The 11,939-nt window shown below is 38.3% G+C and overlaps 1 pseudogene; it reads left to right on the top strand.

Annotated features, from left to right (window-relative positions):
* Positions 1-9,598: 9,598 nt before the first annotated feature.
* LOC110304520 (olfactory receptor 1468-like) lies at positions 9,599-11,683 on the top strand (annotated as a pseudogene).
* Positions 11,684-11,939: the final 256 nt, after the last annotated feature.

Below are 11,939 nucleotides of genomic sequence, written 5' to 3'. Positions count from 1 at the left end.
GTCGCTGGGCATTCACTCCTTCAGTCTCTTCTCCAGTTTTTTTCATGAAGTTCTTTTAAAGAAGAACAATTCTGGGTCAGAGCTTTAGACAGTGGAATGGCAACTCCATCCCTCCACTTGATACCCTGTGTTTCTTCTGGTGGTAGACTCTACAAGTTTCCTCTATCCACTATTGGGCATTTCACCAAAGGTTGCTCCCTATGAGTCCTGAGAGTCTTTCACCTCCCAGGCCAGGTCTCTGGTACATTCTAGAGGGTCCCCTCACCTCCCACCTCCTGGGGTTGCCTGTTTCCATTCTTTCTGCTGGCTCTCAAGGCTTCACTCCTGTTTCCCATCCCCAAAACATGGCCATGTTCCCCTTTCCCCCTTCCCTTCTCCTGTCACACTCAATTTCCTCACTCCCTCTTCCCCACCACCTGCCCAGTGATTGCTCTCTTCTCCCTCCCAAGTGGGATTGAAACATCCTCACTTGAGGCAGTTGGCTTGTTAACCTTGAGTTCTGTGGATTGTATCCTGAGTACTCTGTACTTTTTTGGCTAATATACACTTATTAGCAAGTACATACCTTTCAGGTCTAATTTACCTCACTCAGGATGATATTTTCCACTTCCATTCATTTGTCTGCAAAACTCAGGATATCCTCATTCTTAGTAGCTGAATAGTACTCCATTGTGCAAATGAACCACATTTTCTGTATCCATTCTTCCATTGTGGGACAAATGGGTTGTTTCCAGCTTCTGGCTATCACAAATAAGGCCATTATGAACATAGTGGAACATGTGCACTTGTGGCATCTTTTGGGCATATGTCCAAGAGTGGTATAGTTGGGTTTTCAGGTAGATTTATTTCCAATTTTCTAAGGAACCTCCAGATTGATTTCCAGAGTAGTTGTACCAGTTTGCAATCCTTGGAGGAGTGTTCTTTTTTTCTCTACATTCTCCTCAACATGGGCTGTCACCTGAGGTTTTGATCTTAGTCATTTTGATTGGTTTAAAGTGAGATCATTTTGATTTGCATTTCCCTAATTACTAAGGATATAAACATTTTTAAGCCATTTGAGATTCCTCCATTATGAATTCTCTGTTTACATTTATACCCCATTATTTTGATTGGATTGTTTGGTTTTTTGAAAGTTAACCTTGTATTCTTAAATGAATTGTATAGGCACAATGTTTATGAGTAACAAAATTAAGCTTAAATTTTGTATCGATATACAAAGATTTATACCAAGATTAAAATATTAAACTTATATCAACATATAAATTTGGTACCAATTGTAAGAAAATATATAATACTGTATCAAAATTAAATATTTTAACAATGTAAGATTATGGCTATAAAATGTTTTGTTTAAGAGTAAATTTAATAAGTCATCCACATATTCTGGGGCAGTGGGCTGCCCACAGACAGCCTGGTCTCCAGTAGAGCATAGGTCTTGAACCCCCGGGGGGGGGGGTCCAATGGGTGGTGATTTCCACCTACATAGGATGGAAGGTGTTCGTTCATGTTTCCTGGATCCCTGACTCCTGTCAAAGTTACCACCCCCACAGCCCCCCACAGGAGAAGAATGTGACTATCAGTCACACAGACAATGTTCCAAGCTCCTGGCACTCTGGCTGGACTTCACTCCCACAGTTACATGACTATAGCTAGGTATGCTCCTCCCCATAGTTACCTGGCAACAGCAAAATAGCCCAGCCTACTATAAAAAGAGCTGCTTGGCTCTTCCTTGCTCTCTTTCAGCTCTCACCTTTCTTACTCTCCTCTCTAGCCCTTCCTCTCTCCCTTCCCTCCTCTCTCCACATGGCTATGCCCTGCCACTCTCTTTCTACCTTCTCTCTTTCCCCCTACCTTTCTACAATAAAACTCTAAAACCATAGACTGTCTCTGCTCATCAAGGCCCACTGTGCTTGAATGATGAGATAGGCTTTTCCCTAATGAGCACTGTCTAACCTCCCACCTGAAGGCCTTTCTGAACTCCAGCCACAGACTGGACCAAGGGCTATCACCTCCATGGGAAGCACACAGTGCCCCCTCTCCCCGTGCCCTCTCCTCCCTTTGGCCCCCGGGCTGACCAAGCTGCCCCCGGAGGGCCCCCATTCTGTGTGTGTCCAGTGGTATCTGGGATGCCTGTGGCCGAGAACCTGGTACCTAAGACTGCCTCTTGTCCACCACCCACTGAGCTGGGATCCAGTGGCTTCACACAGCCAGACACCCACCCAAGGCCAGGTGGAAAGTGTGCAGCAGTCTTCCACATCCACCAGCCCAGAGCACCAGAACTCCGGCGGGACATAGGTTTTCTCCCACATCCTTTATTCCCCCCATGCACCCTGCCCTGCAACATATATCTAATTATTTTTGTTGTTGTTGTTGTTTTCAGAGACAGGGTTTCTCTGTATAACCCTGGCTGTCCTGGATCTCACTCTGTAAACCAGGCTTGCCTCGAACTCAGAAATCTGCCTGCTTCTACCTTCCAAGTGCTGGGATTAAAGGCATATGCCACCACTGCCTGGCTTTAATTTTTATATTACTTTATCCCCTTTTTCTTTTCATTTTTTTTCTTTTTGCTTTTTTTCGAGACAGGGTTTCTCTGTGTGGCCCTGGCTGTCCTGAATGTCACTCTGTAGACCAGGCTGTCCTCAAACTCAGAAATCTGCCTGCTTCTGCCTCCCAAGTGCTGGGATTAAAGGTGTGCACCAACACTGCCTGGCCCCTTTTCTTTTCAACCCTTTACCTAAGAACGAAAACGTAAAAAGAATATGAAAAAGAAACCCCAATTCAAAGCTCTCTGTTTAGTTACCTCCCTGTTGAGAATTAAAATTATTTCTAAATTATCCCTTAAAATGACAACATATCTATAATTTATAAAATACCTAAAACCAGATACCTAAACAAAAGGGATTGTGGTGACAATTGTGATTGTTGGGACATATTAAAATCACTATTGTGATGCTTAAGGCAAATTAAAATATAAATGCTGTGTGTGTGTGTTTCATTTGGGAACATAAACCACTGAGGCTAGTAGTAACCCTGTGCCAGAATTTATTAAAATAATATTACTACACTTTTGAACCCATAATTCCCCAAAGCATTCCTCTGCCCATTCACACATACTCTCACTTCTGACCATCCACAGGCAACTCCACTCTACTTTATACTTTTACAGATTTTTCTTTTCTTTATATTTTTTGGATATAAGCTCTTCATGCCTGGTTTCTTTCTGTTAGCATGTTTTCAGGGTGTGTCTGTATAGTTCTATGTAGCAATAATTGACTTTTTATTATTGATTAGTACCTCTGCTGTGAATAGTAATGTACAACCACTTGTTTTAGTCATTGTTGGTATGTGCTTAGTTATATGGTAATTATACATTAAATGTTTTTTTTTTGCTTTTTTCGTTTTTAGCTTATTTTAAATGAAAAACTATTCCTATATATATTAGCCTATAAGGTAGTTCGATTCTTTATGGCATTTTCACTTATACTTAATTTGTTAGCCATTTGCTCAACACCATTTTTACCCCAACTCTCTGCTGCCCATTTCTGCTTTAAAACCTGCTGCAATTTGGGATTCACTCTTAGACTTTATTTTTTATTAATTTTTTTATTTATTTATATTACAAATGTTGCCACCTTCTTGTTCCCTTCCCAAGATCTTCACATCATCCTCCCTCCACTTTGTCTCTGAGAGGATGCTCCCTCACTCTTCCATCCACCTACCCCCTCATACAGGAACTCACCCTCACCTCACCCACCAACATCCCTCTTCCCTGAGCATTAATCTCTGCAGGATTAGGTGCACTCTTTCCCACTGAGACCAGATAAGGCAGTCTTCTGCTACATATGTGCCAGAGGACATGGAACAGCCCATGTATGCTTTTTGGTTGGTGGAAACTTCCCTTTTGGGTGTTAGTCACCCAAGTCCTCTCAATATCTCCACATTGTCCAGTTGTGAGACTCTGTTTCCATCTATTGCAGAAGGAAGTTTCTTTGATGATGGCTGAGCAAGACACTGATCAATGAATAGATAAGAATGTTGAAATAACACACTATATTGCTACACTTCCTTAGTAGAACAATATTAATTCATCTTAATTCTATGGTCTATCTAGTCCCAAGTTCCTGATAACCAGAATAGTGTCAGACATAAGTTACATCTTGAGTTGGAGTTGACTTAAATGAGTGGATGGCCAAGAGATTCCTGTGGAAATATGCAAACAACCCAGGCAGTTGCCAAGACAATGGATTACTCTCCACACACTGGGAGTGGAGCTTCTTTATTGAGGACAACATTCATACAACTCACTGAAAATAGGAAATTGAGTTGGTGCCCCCCATGAAGGCTTCAACCCTACATTCTTGAATCTTTTGTATAGGAGGTACTCTGCAAATTAGCAAATGAGAAACATAATAACCAACATAGCATAAAACTTTTTATCAACAGTTTATCCTCTCTGGAATAACGTTAGGGCAAAGTCAAGACAGAACTTATGGGAGTAACCAACCAATGTCTGATTTGGTTTAAAGTCCACTACACAGTATGAAACACATACCCAACATTAACTGGGTAACCAAGAGCGAGAGACTATATAACCCTGAGTCCTAGGGTAAAACAAATACTACTGGTCTAAAAAAAATTAGCAATCAAGTGACTCCTAAATTTCCTCTGCTATACTCAGAGATCAGTGCCTTATTCAGTCATCATCACTGATGATAAGAAACTCCTTCTCACAGGAGCAGATGCAGAGACCCACAGACAGAGAGTAAACAGAGAGTCCTTAGAACACAAAGCTCTAAATGCAATGTTTCCATCAAATTCCTCTCCTCCGAGTTAATGCAACTCCAGAGAAAAAAAGTCAGAGTATAAGAGCCAAAGAGGATGGAGAATACCAGAAGATCAAGACCTTTTCAATAAAAGGAGCAATGTATATATGAACACACAGAGACTGAAGCAGAAAACACATGGCAAACACAGGTCTGCACTAGTTCCTTGAGATATGTATTTTAGCTTTTAGCTTAGTATTTTTTGAGATTTCTGTGTGTGTGTAAATGTGTGGGTCTCTGATTCTTGTACCTTCTCTTGGGGCTATTTTTTCTTCTGTTGGGTTCCCTTGTCCAGCCTTGATGTGAAGGTTTTTGTTTGATCTTATTATATCAGTATTGTATTGACTATATTGTATTTTGTCAAATAAATAAATAAATAAATCCAGTAATAGTTATTTACTCTTACAAATTTTGTGCCATTTTTGCACCAGCATATCATGTACACAGGTCACCATTGTAGATCAAGGACTTTATAGCTAAGTTAGTGTTTATATTTCAAATCCAGTACTGTACAGAATAAGTTCAAGTACCACTAAATTATTCAACAGGTGACAACGCTGTGTTTAGGCACTAATATAGTGCTCCAAGAGATATCTTGGTGTTGTTTTCAACAATAGAATATTACCTTCAGTTTATAAACAAATGTCCAGTGTCCTGAACATGTTTCCTCTACTCAAGTTATTGGCAAAAGGGGCACCATGGAAACCTGCAAAAAAACCAGACTATTGTCAAATCTATTGGATACTCTTTACAAATTGATTCCACAGATGTAAAGTCTTCCAATTATTGTGAAAAAAAATCCACATGCAGAAAAAAAGAACCCCATTCCACCTCTCTCACTGTCTGAAATAATTTTCTCAAGAAGGACAGCAGAACTTAGTATTTTCATGAGTGTTAGGGTATTCTCCTATGACATCTTCCTCTGCGATTCAGATAGGTCCCAGTGCAAAAACTGAAAGCATATTCAAAAAGATAGAAGTGAGGTGCTGTCCAGTTCATCTCATTTAAGTATATAACTGGTTATGCTGCTATGAATAAAATAACTTTGGAGACAAAGGACAGACAATAGTATACAAAGTATGTGTTGTTCCCAAAGTGTGAGCTACTATACTGAAGAATATCTGTTCCTTTAGTCAGTTCTTCACTTCTGTGACTAAACAGTTGAAATAAAGTACTTAAAAAAGAAAGGGCTCTTCTAAACTTGGTTTCAGAGGTTTGTTCATGGTCACATGGCTTATCAATCATATGGGAAAAAAATAACTTCACCTCATGGCAACCAGAAAGCAAAGAGAGAGAAAGTTGGTATGACTGAAACAAGTGTGCCCTTTGAAAGTATGCTTGTGGCCTACCTCCTCCAAACATATGTTGCAACTTAGTTTCTCCAATCTCTCCATACTGCTGTAATATTGTGACTCATCACTGAATAGATCTACTGACAGGGTCAGGGTTGTAAAGATTCCATAATGTCTGCAAAGCCCTCTGAACACTGCATTTGGAATGAAGCCTCCCACACATGAACTTGAGGAAACATATTACAACCATAGCATAATACTTCTATAAAATACAATAGAAAGAATAGAGTTGTCATTCAGTGTAGCATAAATGATACACATCACTAAATAATTCTTGGATTTTATACACAACTAGAACATAGAATTTAACATATAGTATCACCTAATATTTCATGTACAAAAGCAAATGTTACTGCAACCCATAATAAACTAATGATTGTGAGACCAATACATATGTAGATTCCTTCAAAATGAAGATTTTTCAGCATAACACTACAGAAAGCATGTCTACAGCATGTGAAGCAGAGGATGAGAGCCAAGTGCACATGCACTGAAAGCAGAAGTTAATATGACATCTATGGTTCTGTGAACAATGGTAGTAATATGATTGTGTGATGGACTGTTAAGTTTCACCTACAAAAGCACAGATCCATAAGCCTTTAAAAAATATTTACCTGAAAATCTATTGAAGTAGTGATTTTTTTCTTATTTATTAGCATATTTAGAATGTGGGCTTACATTTACCTGACTTTTTTACTACCACATGTATCTATTCTAGGGCCTGTTTATAGCAAGTTAGGTTGTATTGGGATTGGGTAATCTGTCAATCTTTCTAAAGCATGTGCTTCTCATCATAATTTGCTGCCCCCAAATCTGATGCATTCTAGTTTGAATCACTATACTTCTAATATATTTTAAATCATGCAGAGTATTATGCTTAAGTACTTTAGGAATCTCCAAATTGCACTTTTAATACTCCATAAAATACGTTCTAGGAATAAAAGATTCCTGCCAATCCCCAATGGAATCAATGACTACACATCTACCTATGAGCGTTGTACCAACTCCACCATCCCCTAAATGGAGCCAGATTTCATCAAGGCTGAATAATTTATAGTTGCAGAACTCTTTATTGTCTCAGAAAGGTTCTTACTAATTAATGTGTCTTTATTGACTTATTCCAGAATCTGAACTCCTGAGAGCAAGTTCCCTTATGCCCAGAGCTGTGTATACTGTAACATATGAGCAGGGATAGTACACAGATTATAAACTTAGAGGCATTACTTCACAATTCTGCAACTAATATGGGAATAGTATCTCAGGCTGGGGTCTCAGCGTTGATTGAATACATCCTAGGTGAGTTGGGAAGGATGGTCTAGTTTTCTCGGGTTGTATGATTTTCTTCAGTGTAGAGTTTTAGTGGTGATACTTCTCTATTCAATATCTCTCTGCCTTTCCAATCTTCCTAAATTTTCACAAGCATGTTAACTACTATTTTCCAGATATATTTTTAATGAAAAATTTCATTAATATCACTGCACATTATATTTTAACCCTACTCTATCACTTCGGTGTAACAATACCTCTGTAATCCATACAGGTTTTATGCAGTAGTTCTTAGACTTTTTATTTTAAAATTATCTCAAGAGATTTCAAAAATTTGGATTGAACTCACACCATGAATGGAACTCCAATTTTTCTGAAGAAACTACTAACCTATAAATTAAAAGGTAGTTCATTCCATTTACCACAGTCTCTCTCTCTCTCTCTCTCTCTCTCTCTCTCTCTCTCTCTCTCTCTCTCTCTCTCTCTCTCTCTCTCTCTCACTGTGAATTAAAATTTTAATATCATAATTGGAAGATAATATCAACATTTGAATAAGTATCCTAGTGGGTTTTTATTCCCATTAAATTTTAGAGGCACCATCTGAAAAAAATCATAGGTTTACTGTAACCAGGGAACTTGGAATCTCATAGGTCTGGGAGACATGAAGCTGTTTACTTCATGCAGCATTTGCAAGTGAATTTTGTCATTTGTGATTCCTAGTCACACATAACACCAAATATGCTATCTTGTTAGTTATATGGTAAGTGAACTTCCTAAAAACTGTGTAAGTTTTCAGTAGACATTTTCCTTCCCTTAATGTTGGCAAATAACTTTGAAATATAAAATATGTTAATGAAGACAAACTAAGCATTTTAAGAGGGAGATATAAGCACTTGGTGTTATTATAAATCTTTATGTTTTATTTGCCAGATTTAATGTATAGTGGGATTTATTGATATCAAAATATTTCAGAATCCAAAGAGCCAAATCTACAAACAAGTGTGCATACATGTAGAAATTGATTATAAGAGAAAGAAACTATAAATAAAGGTTAATTTTTAATAAACCAGCTCTCTGGAATATTAACTGGACAATCTGAAAACTGTATGGGGACTGATACCCAGGGCAGACCTGGAAACTACAGGCATGAAACTAAGTGCACTCAACAGTCAGAGTCCTTTCTTCCTTGGAAGATTTCAAAGTTTTCATCAATGCCTTCAGTTGTATGTGTGGATCCATCACATTATGCCAGGTAATTTAACTCACACAATTAGTACCTTCACTACATGTACTGGAGTAAATAATACCCCAATTGCAAAATGTTTACAATGTTACAGAAGGACAATTCTGGATTGACAAACTAAATTAATGAGTACTTGGTGCATGAATATTGCAGAAAGAGCCCTTAAAATTTGCATAGAAATATTCCTAAACTTACTAAAATTCCCACCACATTTTTTCTTAGCATACTGATATAAATGACATCACTTGAAATGAAGCATAAAGATGTTCAGAGTATCATTTGATGTGGTAACACAAACAAGTCTGAAACATAAAGCTCTTTGGTATTGTCCAAGTTTGCAAAATTATAACAGAAAGTCAAAACTAGAGGTAAAAGTTTTAATCTGGAAATTCTTGTCAGCGACAAATTAACAGTGGTAGCTATTCCAATTTCGTTTTTTGTTTTTGTTTTTGTTTTTTTGGAGACAGGGTTTCTCTGTATAGCCCTGGCTGACCTGGAACTCACTTTGTAGACCAGGCTGGCCTCGAACCCAAAAATCCACCTGCCTCTGCCTCCCAAATGCTGGGATCAGAGGCATATGCCACCACTCCTGGCACTATTCCAATTTCATAGGACACTCATCTCTTTAAAAATATCATGACTACATTTCCTAGTGCAAAGTGCAGCTAATAATATTAATAACATATTGTGTAAATTCAGTCAACAAGCAGGATTTCCCTGCTGCAGGTCAAAGGCAGACATGCCTTTCTAGAATGGAGATTACAATCTGTTGGAGCCAGTTATAAGAAGCTGACTGAAGAAGAGTGCTGTACAATGAGTACCAGACACAGTACGAAATGGTAGTAGGTTTCATGTTATCTAGACAGGCTTGGGAGACATCTTTGAAAGCCACATGTACTGTACTTAATGTATAAATGGTAATCCAGGTGAGTTAAAGCAAAAAGAAGAAATTGCCAGGCAGATGGAACATCAAGTGTGAAAGGCAGAGCACTCAAAAATATAAACTGAAGTCCAGCATAGCTGAGAATAGAGTGCAGAGGATTTGTGTGACTGGATGTGACTGTGGATGTAGGGAAATTTAGGGACATCAATGTCAAGTGAGCTCCTGAAGGAAGCTTGGATTTTTATCATCTAAGCACTTAGGCTCCAATAAAACATTCGTTAGCAAGAAAGAATGATTGGATTTCATTTTACATGTAAAGTGCAAAGGGAGCTGTTTGAGAAAAGTATAGAGGTTCAGAATCAGGGAGGGTATTTGAAAGGTGGTTCCCATACTTCAAGTGAGATATACTTTTGTCTTGTTAGTAATAATTAGGATAAAGATGAAATACAGAAAATCTGAACTTCAGGATCTATAACATTTATTAATGGGGTATACATAGTGAAGGAAGACAATGAATGAAATACAACTCTCAGATGTCAGCTTTGATTACAAATTCCATTCAATGATAAGAGTGAAGGAGGATAGGAAAAAGGAAGAAGAGGCTGAAGGTGGAAGTTTTGGTTTAAATCTGCTGTGTTTACATAGCATTCTGTACATTCTAGAAAAAAATAATCATTCATGCTTGGAAATAAGAGCTCTCTAGGATAAGATAGAAATCCAAACTGAGTCTTAAGTTGTAATCAAAGCCATTTAAGTACATGATGTTTATATTTGTAGACAAATAATGATAAAATAAAACAGTCTTCACTGAGGCCAAGGGAATATTGTGGTACAAGAAACTGGCAGAACTGAACAAAATTCAAAATCTCTGAGACAACATAATGAACTGGCAATTAAGAGAAAATTACATTTTGTATCTCTGATAAGAGTAGAACTTAAAGGATGGAATGAGGAAATATGCAAGAGACCAAAGAATTAACCTATTTACAGCTATAGAGATTCTAGTTCTTAGAAATATATTGTGATGACTATGAGATTGTTATAAAGCACTTGACTCACACATATGTTAATTTTTATTTTATATTTCAAGTAGCATACTATTACCCTTACAGATATTAAAGGAAGAACATGACCGGAAACAAAAGACTGTCATCTCCCAGTTCCTCCTCCTGGGCCTGCCCATCCCCCAAGAGTACCAGCACCTGTTCTATGCCCTGTTCCTGGCCATGTACCTCACCACTGTCCTGGGGAACCTCATCATCATCATCCTCATAATACTGGACTCCCAACTCCACACACCCATGTACTTCTTTCTCAGCAACTTGTCCTTCACTGACCTCTGCTTTTCCTCTCTCACAATGCAAATTGCTGTTGAACATGCAGAGCCAAATACCATCCATCCCCTATGCAGGATGTCTGGCACAAATGTACTTTTTTCTGTTTTTTGCAGCCCTTGAGGACTTCCTACTTGTGGTTATGGCCTATGACCGCTATGTGGCCATCTGCTTCCCCCTTCATTACATGAGCATCATGAGCCCCAAGTTCTGTGTGAGTCTGGTGCTGCTGTCCTGGGTGCTAACAACATTTTATGCCATGTTGCACACTTTGCTCTTAACTAGGTTGTCTTTCTGTGAAAACAATGTGATCCCCCATTTTTTCTGTGATCTGTATGCTCTCCTGAAGCTGGCCTGCTCTGATATTCACATTAATGAGTTGGTGATATTGATCATAGGAGGGCTTGTTGTCGTACTTCCATTTCTGCTCATCATTGTGTCTTATGCAGGCATCATCTCCTCCATTCTCAAGGTCCCTTCAACTCGAGGCATTTGCAAGGTCTTTTCCACTTGTGGTTCTCACCTCTCTGTCGTGTCACTGTTCTATGGGACAATTATCGGTCTCTATTTAGGACCCTCTGCTAATAAATCTACTCTAAAAGACACTGTCATGTCTATGATGTACACAGTGGTGACTCCCATGCTAAACCCTTTCATCTACAGCCTGAGGAACACAGATATGAAGGAAGCCCTTACAAAATTATTTCAAAAGAAAACTCTTCTCTGACTACAATAACCATCTTTCAGATGTTCTTTATAACATAATAGAGTGGATATATTGATATATCTACTAACATTTCCTGACTTTTCTCACTTTATACTATTGAATTTTATGAGCATTCTATGTAACTATTTTATGTGTAAGATGAGTATTAGCTAGGGATCCCACTCTGCTTCCATGCCCATTTCATTCTAGAAAACTACTTCATAAGAACTTGTAGTGAGAATTTCAGTTTCTTTAAGAACATAGATACATTATAGTAATATATTTTCATTCTAATCCTAGCAGTGAAATATGGGGCTGCTTTATATTGTCTA

The sequence above is a fragment of the Mus caroli genome, unplaced genomic scaffold (genome assembly GCF_978045245.1).
Source record: "Mus caroli unplaced genomic scaffold, Mus_caroli_1 scaffold_13, whole genome shotgun sequence".
In the NCBI taxonomy this organism is placed as follows: Eukaryota; Metazoa; Chordata; class Mammalia; order Rodentia; family Muridae; genus Mus; species Mus caroli.
This window is presented reverse-complemented; position numbering and strand designations above follow the sequence as displayed.